This window comes from Elgaria multicarinata, chromosome 9 (genome assembly GCF_023053635.1).
Source record: "Elgaria multicarinata webbii isolate HBS135686 ecotype San Diego chromosome 9, rElgMul1.1.pri, whole genome shotgun sequence".
In the NCBI taxonomy this organism is placed as follows: Eukaryota; Metazoa; Chordata; class Lepidosauria; order Squamata; family Anguidae; genus Elgaria; species Elgaria multicarinata.
In genome coordinates, this window is record NC_086179.1 from 43,436,693 (window position 1) to 43,449,668 (window position 12,976).

The 12,976-nt window shown below is 38.8% G+C and overlaps 2 protein-coding genes across 2 annotated transcripts in view; one reads left to right on the plus strand and one right to left on the minus strand.

Moving 5' to 3' along the window:
• The window catches only part of LOC134403509 (uncharacterized), a 28,397-nt gene extending 17,363 nt beyond the window's left edge, over positions 1–11,034 (plus strand). Inside the window, exons 8-11 of the mRNA XM_063133753.1 lie at positions 224–509; positions 1,087–1,203; positions 4,533–4,675; positions 9,764–11,034. The gene's annotated coding sequence lies outside the window, so the exon portion shown is untranslated. The remainder of the gene's footprint in view (positions 1–223; positions 510–1,086; positions 1,204–4,532; positions 4,676–9,763) is intronic.
• The window catches only part of ELK3 (ETS transcription factor ELK3), a 409,974-nt gene that overhangs the window by 355,845 nt on the left and 41,153 nt on the right, over positions 1–12,976 (minus strand). The window lies entirely within an intron of this gene.

Consider the following 12,976-nt stretch of genomic DNA (forward strand, 5'->3'; position numbering starts at 1 on the left):
TCCCATTATGGAATGATCTCCCTGATGAGGCCCACCTCAGGGAGCTTTGGCTATTGGGCGGTATAAAAATACAAATAATATTATTAGTAATAATAATAATAAGAAGAAGAAGCTTCCAAGTCTGGAGGCTTATGAGCACCGGGATAAGATTGTGCCCTAAAACGTTGTAATATCAGCCCTACTCAAACTCATGTTTCCTGATGCTGTTGCTTTCTTGTGACAGTGAAAAGGCATGCTGTAGATCTCACACTGCCTGTCCTGTAGTCCTCCGAAGAACAATGCTGGGAGGTGAAGTGAAGACTTGCAGATGCAGCAACCATCAGATTCCATATATTACAGACCTGGAGTACAATAGCCTGATTAACAACCAGGTATCTTCCCCAGAGCAAATCACAGTGGTCTGTGTGACTGCTTCACTGAGAGCAACCGACTATGACGCTAGCACGGATGAGCACCTAGAGCAGCTCTATGAGAGAAAGAACAAGAACAGGAGTATGCCTTGCACACAGGTAGGCCAATGTCTGCTGCAAAAGCCAGAATGTTTTGAACAACTATTTGGTGCAAAAGCACCCTTTCGTTCTGTTGCTTGATTGGGTATGTTTGTCTTCTAACAAGGATAGACTACTTAAGTTTAGTGCCATGGAACAGTCTTCTACGTAATTTGTGTAGTTGGATTGGGTTACAATAGTGCAATCCTATGCATGTCTACTCAGAATTAAATCCTATTGATTAAAATGGAACTTACTCCCAGGTAAGTGTGTATAAGTTTGCACCACAAGACTGAGATGGAAGAGCTCATTCTGAGCATGAATGCTGACGTTTTCCTGGATGCGCTAGATTTAGAGTAACACCAGTAACTTAAATAAGATAAGGTGAGAATATGCCAGGGGGATATTTTGAAAACTAGAAATGCCCCTGGCTAAGTTAAATGTATTTGGGACAGTTGCCAGTCTGAACAGCAAAGAGCAAAAAAAGCCAAGTCCTTTAATGCTGATTTGTTCAATGGGAACATTGTGCTCCAACCACTGATAGAATAAGATTTATTGTTGACACATTCCTATGATGCTGCTGTCTTTGATTCTGTAGGGCTGCTTGGACTCTTTTCGCCTGCTCAGATATGACATCAACTCTGCAGATGAGTTCACAGACCATTGTGGTTCATTACTGGTGAAAAGGCATAATATTGCTCCTGGCATGTTTTTGGTAGGTTGCAACTATCCTTCCTGTCACCACTCTTGACTCGCCCACCCAGTTCAGTTCAAACACACATCAGCAGGGAACCTGAGATATGCATGTATCAGATATGTGCTCATAACTAAACCAGGATTTGAAGAGACTTATGTACACACAGGGTGATTTGCTAATTCTCTGTCCAGGGGCAACTTCCTGTGCCTCATGGAATGCTACTCTGGAGGGTCCCTTAGATTTCAGAACTAGCTTTTTGAGTTTTGGAGTTGCTACTGAAAGGATGAAGTTTAAAAGCCCCCCCCCCCCCCCGCAATGTTTGCATGCAGCACTTTAGGTCCCGACCCCATTAAAAAAGTGTTTCTCTTTTATGGTTTTTCCCATAAATGCTAACAGCTTTTTCATTTCCATTATATTTTGAACTGGGTTGGTATGAAAGCCGCTGAAAGGCTTTGTAGTTTTGGATTGTAATCTTTATTGATATTATAACATAGACTATTGTTACCAAAACTACCTAGCAGCACAGATTTCTAAGGTCTCTGCCAGGCAGTAGGAAAAGGGAGAAGGGCTCACTTCCAAGCAAGGGGCTCCTAGATCCTGTGGCTGGAATCTGCCCCTTGTATTCTTTGTTCATGTCCATTTCTTAGTTCTGTAGCAAATGGTTATATTGCATAAAAGCAACGTTGACAACTTTTTCTACTGCGATCTGTCATCAGGGCTGGTGTCAACCGTAAGCATGGTTAAGCACCTGCCAGGGGCCCACAGCCCAGCCCAGCCCCATTGACAAGAACCCCCTGGACTTTTTCTTGTTCACCTGCCCCTCAGTCTGGCTGATTGAGGTGGTGGTGGTGGTGAGGAGGAGGAGGAGCAGCAGCAGCAGCAGCAGATGGTACTGCCCACGTGCTCCCACTGTTTTCTGCCTGTCAAGCAAGCAAGTGGTAGCAGTGATGAGGAAGAGGAAGAGGAGCAATAGCAGCTGGTCAGAGGGGTGGTGGTGAGAAGGTAGACTCATTGCCTGCAGAAGGGCTTTCAAAAACTGGGAGCCAACACTGAGTGTCGTCATCATAATTTTAACTGACATAAGGATTCATAATTTCATTTTGCAAAATAGTGAAAATGCATGACACTGGAAGACGTCATAGAACTCTGATTGCTTCCTTTGAGGAGTTGGGAGGCTCATCCACCTCAAACTTCCGATCAGAGACCTAAGGGTCTCGCTTTCCCCTCCCTCCCTGTTTGAAATAGACAAGTGAAGGAAGGTCACATGCTGAGCTGGCAGCACCATAGTGAACCCATTTCTAATTGTTTTACGGAACATGTTGGAAACTGCAAGATGACCCCCACACATGGATTTTGGAGGCATGGGTAGACACTCCCACACTGGAGTATGTACCACCCCAGGTAGTAGACATCCCAGTGTATGAGAAGTCATTAGAGCCCAGCACATGCAAGCTGACACGGTCCCTTCCCAGTGCATGAAATCGCTGACATGGTCCCTTCTCAGTGCAAAGGTCATATTAGAAATAGGTAACCAGCCCCAGAATTGGGAGCCTCCATTGGCCAGATTATTCCAGCCCTCCTGGCTCAAACATTGAATGTGCTAGAACTCCAGCCAGAATCCTATCCTTCATGCTAAACTTTCCGGACCTAGAGAGGCAAGTGATGTCTTATCTCTATATTTCCTATTTTGATAAAGGGATAAAGAAATTACAGAGAGGATAGCTGGGTCCAGGCAACAGCATCCCTACTACTTCTAAAATGCTTCCCATAGAAGTAATAAACTACTTCTTACATATTTTCCCCTGTAGTACATTCCAAACTGGGGGATTTCCTTCTAGCGAGAGTAATAGGCCTCTGAATTGTATGCCTTCCCAAATGAAGTGAAATGTGGAGTTAGCTCACATTAGGACACCATCTTCACAGTATTTAAGTGTTTCTATTCCTGTTCCAGAAGCAAAAATTATTTTCCCTTTTCCGTTGCTCCAGCATAACATCCCCTAACACAAAGACATTTTAGCTTGGTAGTTTCCATTTTTGCACAGCAGAGGGCCCCTGTTCACCTACATCTAGAAATTTCATTATTCTATAAAATGAGATACCCTTCTATTTGAATCTACTGCAATCACTTTTCATCATAGTAGTAGCTATTTGGGAGTTGCTTCAGATTTTGAACCCTAAAACCAATTTTGACCCCATCAGGAGGTAGGTCTCATAACAGGCAAGTGTATATCTATGGTTATCATGACTGTTTGTGCAAATCCTCTGGATTATTAAACTTAAGAGCAGCCCTGCTGGATCAGATCCAAAGCCTATCTAATTTAGCATTCTGTTTGCACAGTGGTCAACCAGATGCCCATGGGAAGTCCATTGGCAGGACATGAGTGCAACAGTGCCTCCCCAGTCATGTTGCCCAGCGATTGACATTTGTGTCCTGAATCTCCCATTATTCAGCTTTATGAATGATCCCATTGGGTTCTAATATTAGGAGAGTAGATCCCATTGAACTCTGTAGGCCTTATTTCCAAGCAAATCAGCATGAGATTGTGCTGCTGCAAGTTGACATTGTGTCAGAAAGACCCATAGCGTACATCCAAATTAATAAGAACCTTGGAAAAGCTTGATCCAAATCATCATGGCAGAAAATGTTTCTTTATTGCTTCTAATTTGTTTTAAATGACTAACTGCAAGAACCTGACAAAAAATTGTGATGGCTTCACAATATTGTTTCAAGGAAAGTACAAGAAGCTTGCACGTATTCTCTCTCTCTCTTTCTCTCTCTCTCTCTCTCGTATTAACAAAATTGAGTCAGATGGGATTGCCATTCCCAAATTAAAATAAAAACAGATGAAAGCACCCAATCTGATCTACTTGATATGTAAATCCTCATTATCAAATAGTTTGTACACTATTTGTCTAAATGGATGATGCAGTCACAAGGTGATGAATATCTGGCTAGACAGCTAGCCTAAAAGGGTTTAGGATGCCTTGCAGGTAACAAATTGAACACAGGCTCACGCTGTGATACAGAAGGAGAATGGCACTTGTGAAAACATCATGGCCAAAGTTTAGAAGTTGCTAGGTCTTTCTAGTGCTGAATAAAGCTGTGGTTTCTGAGCATACAGTTCAACATGTGAACGGGATGGCACATGAGCATGTCTTGATGCGATGTGCCCTGACCAATTTAAAATTGCCAGTGAAGCTCGACAGAATTGAGTTCCATTCTCCTGCAAGTCTCATTAATACCAAAGCGTCTTGATGGTCATTTCAGCTCTCAACCCAAGTATCGTTATTCTTAGTAACAAGTTGCTTTTTCATTCTACTCACACCTTTTTATTCATTTTTGGCAGATGTACATTCAAGGAAAGCTGCTCTTTGCCAACTACATTTTCAATGGATACAGCAAATCAGTAAAAGACCTTCAAAAACAAATTGCTCTAACCAGGAACAACTTCAATAGGGGCTACTATTTGCCTACCGATTATAGATTCAGGTATTATAGTCTATACAGCCATTCATGTGATCCAGTTTTTAAGTGTAGTCTGTTGCAGCACATCAGAATAGGGAAATTGACAGTATTTTGATTGTGAAGGGCACATTCATAAAGTGGTGGTAGTTTAAAGTTATTTTGCTTTCCTTTCCCTTATGAAAAAGTTGGCAGAATAAATTAATTGCCTTTTGTGAAATTCTGCAACAAGCTTTTTTTGTTAGGATTGCAGTTTTTAATTGGTAGGTTGTTTCTTAATTTGGATGTGTATGTGAGTGGCTGTACTTTAATGACACACTATTTTGGAGGCTATTTTGATTTTAATGTGTTTCTGTATTAGGGAGTAGAAAAGGAGCTGAGAAGTTATAGCCCCATTTGGACACAACACTAAACCATAGTTTAGCATTAAGGGAAAGTACCTAGGTGAACCTTGGGATTGTGCACTTCTCACCCCTCTCCTCTGACATGGCCATAAAGAGATTAGAAACATTTGCTTCAGTTTTTATATAACTGCAGTTGTTGTTATGACTAAACTAGGAACTGTGTTTTGTTTTAATTATGGTTTATATGAACAAGCCAGGATTGTAAACCATGATTGGAAGTTGATTTCTTTAGACGTTTTGTCCCAATTTGTACATAAATACAAACCATGGTTTGAAACAGGACGCAAGTGTTTCCAATCTCCTCTTCATGGCTATGCTGAGTGGGGGGAAGAGTGCACAAATCCAGGCCCCATTCCCACTTGGTTAGTGTTACATTGGAATGAGACCTATGAATAGTAGCTTTATTCATTAAGTTATTTTAGATTACCTGAAATGATTTTTTAAGAACTCCACTATTAAGACTTGTAGAATATTTAAGGTCCTCAAATAGTTAAAAGGAAGTTGATGCATAATTTAAAGTTATTTATTTTATTTATTTACAATATTTATATACCGCTCCCCATTGAAAAATTTGGAGCGGTGTACAAGATAAAATGAAAATAAAAACAGAATAAAACACTTAAAACAGATTTTAAAAGAAGCAAATACAGTGACTCATGGCTGGACATTAAGGAAAGGCTTCCTGTAATAATGTTTTCATGAGGCACCGAAAGGAGTACAAAGTTGGTGCCTGCCTGACCTCCACAGGAGGGGAGCCACCACGCTGAAGGCTCTTCCCCTGGTGGACTTCAATCGGAGGATGGATCTATGTGGAACCACCAGGAGCAGACCCTCGGATGACCTCAGTGACCAGGCAGGTTGGTAGGGGAGAAGGCGCTCTCTCTTTAGTTCTTTAATTCTCGGTTTGGCAGTGCTTGTGGGTGGTACAGTGCCACCATACACTGCTAACCTCCCTTGCTCCTCCCAATTTTACTACAAAAAGTAAACTTTTAAAACTTTGGATGCAAGCGAAAGAATTGTCCTCTATATCTAGCCATGCCTCCCTCTTCGTGACCTTTCCCAGCATGCCTTTGGCCCAGCTTGCCCAACCAGCTAGCTAGCTAAAACTTTAAAAGAAAGAAAAGGCAAAGGCTGCTGCCTAATAAGTTTTGATCGAGGGTGGTGGGGTTATTGGAGATGTCTTGCAGTATGTATGAACATGCATGTGGTTTGCCTGTTTTGTGCTGTCCGTGTATGTCCATCTGGTTTTATTTGGGGTGGGGTGTCTTTGAATATCACCAGGTTTTTTTCTCTTAAATTTATTGGGAGTATTATTTGCTTTATGTTGTAGCAACAATATGACTTTTCCAAGCCTAGGCTGCAGAAATGAAGAAAGGTTGGGGTGACCAGGAGTGAACTTCTGAGTAAAAGGACTGTGAGCTCAGTTCAGTTCTGATACTAACAATAAATTCTTAGGCTCCAAATGGGATACCAGTAAAGAAATAAAGTCGATCCAATAAGCCTGGAAACTGTTCACCCATGATTTAACTCAAAATAAGCCAAAAGTAGCATAAAACAAATTATGGCATGAACATAAAGACTGCTTTAATAATGTGTTGGAAAATATTTGCAAAATAAGACAGATAAAATTAGAAGTGAGGGCACACATTCTTTTTAATTTAAGGCAAAGTAGTTATTCTTTCATACTCAACCACTCTTTTGTACTCATAGTTTGGGTGGGTATCCCCCCCCCCAATGTAGAGTTAGAAAAGTGATCTGAAACTTCAGTTATATTGAACCAGGGAACTATGGTTTTTCTGTTAAATTGGGTGGGATAAAATGTTGCAATCTTCTTTATGAAACTAAATAAGAGTCATATTTGAAAAATGAGTGTGACAGTATCAAGCAGCACAAAGATGAGGGAAGTATAGCTTTTAATGAGAGAAAAGAGAAGTTCAGAAAGTCATATAAAAGTACAGTTTATAGAAGTCAAGCATCTGAAGAGTTAATAGAGTAGTTCTGAAATAGGAAATAGATTTTTACTTGTTTAAAAGTTACAATCTCAAGTCTTCATATGTATACATACATTCTTATTAGTGTGTTTACAGGAAACAAGTATGATTCCTTACACAGACAGAATTGAAAGTCCAGACATGGTAGTGTTACACTTTGTCAAATAATATTTGTACTTACCAATATACACTCTGATGACATATTAAACAAACTTTCAAAATTACCCAAGGAAGGTAGAAAATGGGAAAGGACTACCTCAGCAACACACTTATCACCATTAAAACAAGCTAACAGGTATTAAAAGAACTTGAAAAGCATAGATTTTTAGTTCTACGAACACATCACATAAATTAAGGAGCCCAACTCAACACAATATGGATTTACCTGCTACTTTGCCCTGGGTGCAACAAATCTCTTCTGAGCTTACTGACTAAAAAACAGAAAACTACTCTGCTCCTAACAGCATCATGTTGACATACTTAAATGCTAAATTCCACTCTTAAGTACCAAAAGCAGCAGTGAGCTAGAGATGGACCGTTGCTTGAGAGTCACAAACAGGTGAGAAACTTTACAGGCGAATGCACAGGCTTAGTTCTAGGACCCAAAGCTTAGGGTAAACTTGCAGAGAAACGTATCTTTCCCATAGGCCACAGTCTGAGACTTTCAGAGACAGGAAGATGGTACGTTAGAGTTATAATTAATCTGCAGAAGTGATTCGTTTGCACAAGAGCATGTAATACAAAGTTTGTAAGAAAAGCGGCCAATCTGTACCTTTAAAAAATACACAAAGGGTATCTGGGACCTTTCCACAGGCCAAGGCAACACAGAAGTAACACCCTTCTTTATATACCTGTGCTATTAATACTCTCTCTCAGCTTCATCAGCTGTGGTATGCTTCTCTCAGTTAATTAATCCTGTCACAAGAAGCTCTCTGCAGAGGCCTTACAAACAGGCCTCCTGTTGGACTGCTGCAGAGCCATTAAGATCTTAACTGAATCATTAAAGGCATTCCTGTGGAGCTACTATGTGATGAAAAATAATACTCAGTCTTCAGTCAGAAGGTGTATGGACAGGAGTAACCAATGTTCATTAGTAAAGTGCCTGCAACAGTGAGCCAGCACTGTACACTGCATAAACTAGCTATTGCCAAGATCATTTAGCAAGAAATTCATCTTCAGAGGAAAGTCAAGTTATAAACAAGCATTTATATTAATAGACAAAAACCTGCAGTGCTGATAGAGCATATATTTGCCCTTCTCACCCCCACCCCATCCCATTTGACAAAAAGTATGTTGTTTCATGATGAAGAAAGGCAGGTTTTAAACACAGACACGGTGTTACGATGGTAAAGGAGAAGGAATATATGCTAAGGGTGAACCAGAATATGCAAAGTGATAGTTAGTTTTAAAGGGGTAAAAAAAATGCACAATAGAGGAATCTAAGGACTATCTGTGAAAGAAGGCCATAATCGTACTGTACAGGTAAAGAAACAGATAAGGTGAAAACCTTTGGAAATAATTCCTCAAGGTGTCCTTTTGGGCTTCAGTGACATTGAATGTTCCAGTGGCTTCAATTGAAGTCTGAATTCAGTGGAAGTTTAATTGAATTGGCATCCAAAATGTTCCTATACTTATTTTGGTTATGTTAAACTTTAAAACAAAAGAACAGCATTTACACACTCCAGAGGGGTAGCTGTTTTAGTCTGTTGCAGAAAAAAAAAACTACCAGTGAAGTGGACAGTGTCCATTAAAGCTTAAGCAAGAATAAATGTATTATTCTTTAAGGTTCCACAAGACTCTTTGCAGCATTTACAAAGTGATTTATGACTGGTTAATGTAAATGAAGTAACCAGCTTGCCTACTTATACAAAGTAAAATGAAATGTGGAAGTGCACACCTCATTTTCATAGCCCTGTTCCCCATCTATAATTTGGGTATAGACTACTATACAGGGTAGCTGTGAGGACTATTGAGATAATGTGAGTGAAGTGCTTTGAGCAGTTAGAAAAGTGTTCAAAATACTATTTCCATTAATTGAGAGGACTTGCAACTATGAAAGAAACTAAATTGGTCAGCAAAAAAACTTTATGTCCAGGATCCAAAAGCAAAATTATGAATAGCCATTGAACTCAGGACAGGTGTTAAAAGGGAATAAAGCTATGCTACTGGCAAAAAGTGTTAGCAACTCCTTAGAAAACTGACTGCTATGACACAAATGAATACAACAAACATGCATAAGATTGCACTAAGTTAGAAAGAAGTCCCATTGTTTTCAGTGGGACTTACTCGTGGGTAAGATTGCAGTATAGAGACAATAGGGGGGAAAACTTGGAGGAAGAATATGTGCATCTTCTGAACTCCTGGAATAGAACTTTTTATTTTAATAGCCAGGAATCCATATTAAAATAACTGATCTGACTTGACCTGTCTATTTCAGCCAATACAGCAAACCCATCTACAGATTCAATTTCAAGGTTTAATGTAAAGTACCTAGTCAAGTAATGGGTATGTAATGCAAACTTCATACTGAGCTTGTAATTAAGTCTAGGGTGTGTGTGGGGGGGAATCAAAATTCCACTGTTCTGCAATAACCTAGAATTACATTTTAAAAAGACAGTAGTCAATGTATTTTAAAGTTTCACATAATTGATGCTTTAGCCCATCTTGATTTCTGTTAGAACTGCAGTACTTTCATTGTGGTCTTTGCTTTCATATTCCAGTTACCCTGAACAAACGCAAGCAAGCATTTCAGAAGATATTGTGAGTGAAGTGCTTTGAGCAGTTAGAAAAGTGTTCAAAATACTATTTCCACTGGCAGGTAGTTCGTGCTTGTTATCGGACACCATGAGCACCTTCAAGTTTTGATATCCTTTCTTTTCAAGATGGTTCCAAGCACAGGCATTATGGAGGAGCAATTCAAAACAAGAAATGTCTAGCAGAACCAAACTTTGCTTTGGGGGACTTACCCCTTGTTCTACCTTTTCCAAAATAAAATTCAAGGCATGGGGCAGGAGCAGCCAAGTGCCTGGGATCAGACAGTGGATAATCATAGGACCATTGGCCGGTTTAGAACAAATTGCTCAGGAGAGTTTAGTATTTCTGTAGTGACTACTGGTGTCAGAACTGGCAAATACTCCCAAAACTGATGCAGGTCTGAGTTAAATTCTTCAGAGCCTGTTGTTTTGGGTAAAGTGTCTAAACACAATTTTGTACTATTACCTTGCCTTTGTGAGCAGGGTTAGAATAATACACCTGCAGAGCAGGCACATCATGACCGTGTGTCCATAGTTGGAATTACTACCAATCTGAATTGGTTACGATCCTTAAGGACCAGTGCACACCTGAATTGACTGAGAATCTCCCTCCACAAAATGCCCCCAATAGCCCTCCTGCCATTCTTTAAAATTCTCTCAACTTCAAAATGGATTTGCAGATTTTGCACAAGAGCTTTTAAAAAGAGGATATGGCACTAATATTTGCATTTTTTCAAGATTTTGCAAGATTTTTTATTTTCTCAAGACTTTTGAACTCAAGAATTTAAAGTGCAGTATGGGAGCTCCATGGGGCATTTCCCACTTTAGGGTGCACATTAGAGGGGGGAAATGGATGTTTGGAGGGAAGTTGAAAAAACTTATGAACTTGAGGCATGCTAGTATTTAAGGTATTATTTACTAGGATAAAGTGAGATATGAATAAAAATGGGTTTAGGATAGCTAATTTTGTTTACAGTTATTCTGGTTATATACAATTGAAGAATTTTATTTTATTGTCACTCTTTACTGAATATCCATATGCATTGCTACACCTGAATTAATTATAGGTTATTTTCTTTTCTAAAAGAGTAGGATTATGCATGGTACTGCTACAGTAAGCCCACATAATAGAATTTCCCTTTTGTTTACATGTTGATGGCTTCAATTTTCGACTTGATTTTATTTCTATATCCCAACGGGCAAAATCTAATTTTAGTACAATTCTAAGAATGTCTACTCAAGAGCAAACCTTACTGATTCAATAGTGCTTATTGCCAGTTCAGCATGTTTAGGATTGCAGCTGTTAATGCATATCTAACATTAGGTACAGTTGTAATTATTGTTAGACTAACATTAAAGCATTTATACTATGAAATTATATAAGTTATAATTTTATATGCTAAGAGATACATAAAACATTTTATGTTTTTAAAGTTGTAAAGTTTAAATTTGATTTTAAAAAGTATTGGATATATTTCAATTTCTCTTCAAATTACTATTTGTTTTTCCTCTGAAAAAGAAAATGGAAAAAAAGTTGTTTCTATGATTTCAAAATTTCTAGAATTTTACATTTGTATGCCTAGGAGAAGATGCTACTTCCTAACGTAACTGGTTTATGGTTTTGTGAACCGCCCAGAAAGCTTCGGCTATTGGGCGGTATAAAAATGTAATAAATAAATAAATAAATAAATAAATATGGTGGAGGTCTAAAGCAGATGCTGAATAACGTGATATGTCTTTTTTTGGGATGTCAGAACTGAGTTGTTGTAGGTAGAACTTGGCATAAGAGAGATTTATTTAAAATGATGTTTGCTCTTCTCAGAAGCTAGTTATTGGAATTGAATAAATATTAAAAGGAAGTACTTTAAATGGGTCAGACATTTACACTAAGGTTTTGACATCACAATAAATTAGCTGTTATATCCCACACTTCAAAATTCAGCCAAAACTTTTAAAGAAGCCAGAGAACTGAATGAAAAACTGTAGTCTACTTCTAATTAACATTTCCCTCAGTTTCCCCAACATTTCATATGGAAAGTTTGATTTTTATTCACAGATGCTTTACTTCCTCAAACACTTTCTCAGATAAACAGAACCTAATTCATGTTCACTGTGATGTAAGAATGAAATGAACATCATATATGTGTTATAAGATATGCATACAGAAAGTTAAAGACTGATGTAGATTTTGCATATGGAGACAACTTAAGTACATAACTAGCAGTTCTTCCAAATAAATAACTGCTGGAATAAATAACTTCAAGAAACAACATCAAAGTTCCTTAGAACAGGGTGAGCAGAAGGTAGACAGTGGTCTATCATCCAATTCCAGGGAGACAACCTAGAGCCTGCTGGTTGTTACAATTTCTTGCAGAGAATGTTAGACTAACTTGGTCTTTGCCAGATCCATCAAAGCTCCTAATCAAGATTATTTAAACACAGATGAGTTACGCTGAAATGTTAACGAGATCTTGAGTATGCAGCCATGCTTTCTAAATTTCACACAGATGGGATTCTAGTAAACATAAAAAAGTTCATGTACCACTCAAGTCAGCCCACCCTTCCTCAGTATTTTTAACATGGGAAACAGCCTTCTGGTAGATGGTGCACAAGTCCTTCGAATACAGGAACTGGCTTATTAAAAGTACACAGTGATGACCATAATTTATCATAAGCCCATTCAACTTATTACTTTAATACTAGGGGAAAATTTGGCAATTGCTGACTTACCTTATTATTGATAAGCTAGCTCTAATTTAAATTGTGTATTGTCCCTAATTCATATGGACTATGCTATTAGGCTGTGGCTGTTCATTCTGCCTGGTAAATCAGGAAAGCATCATTCAGCAAAAATGTTTGTCTTTGGTTTCTGACAACATTCAACAGTGTTGAATACATAGCAATTACTTGTACTGTTCAGCTGTATCTTCATTGAAGAACATCCAAATGTTATTAGTGTAGGCCTGTCAAACTGGTGGCCCATCTTGGGTGAATGCAACACATCAAATGTTGGATACATCTTGTTTTTGAAGTACCATCTGGAGCAATGACATGAGTGGGGGAAAGTGGTAGGTATCAAGTACCTGGTTAGACTCGCAGGAAATTTTGACTAGCAGCCCCCCTAAGGCGTGAGGGCCAAGAATTTGATTCCCCTGTAATTACCTTGTATCATGTGCTCCT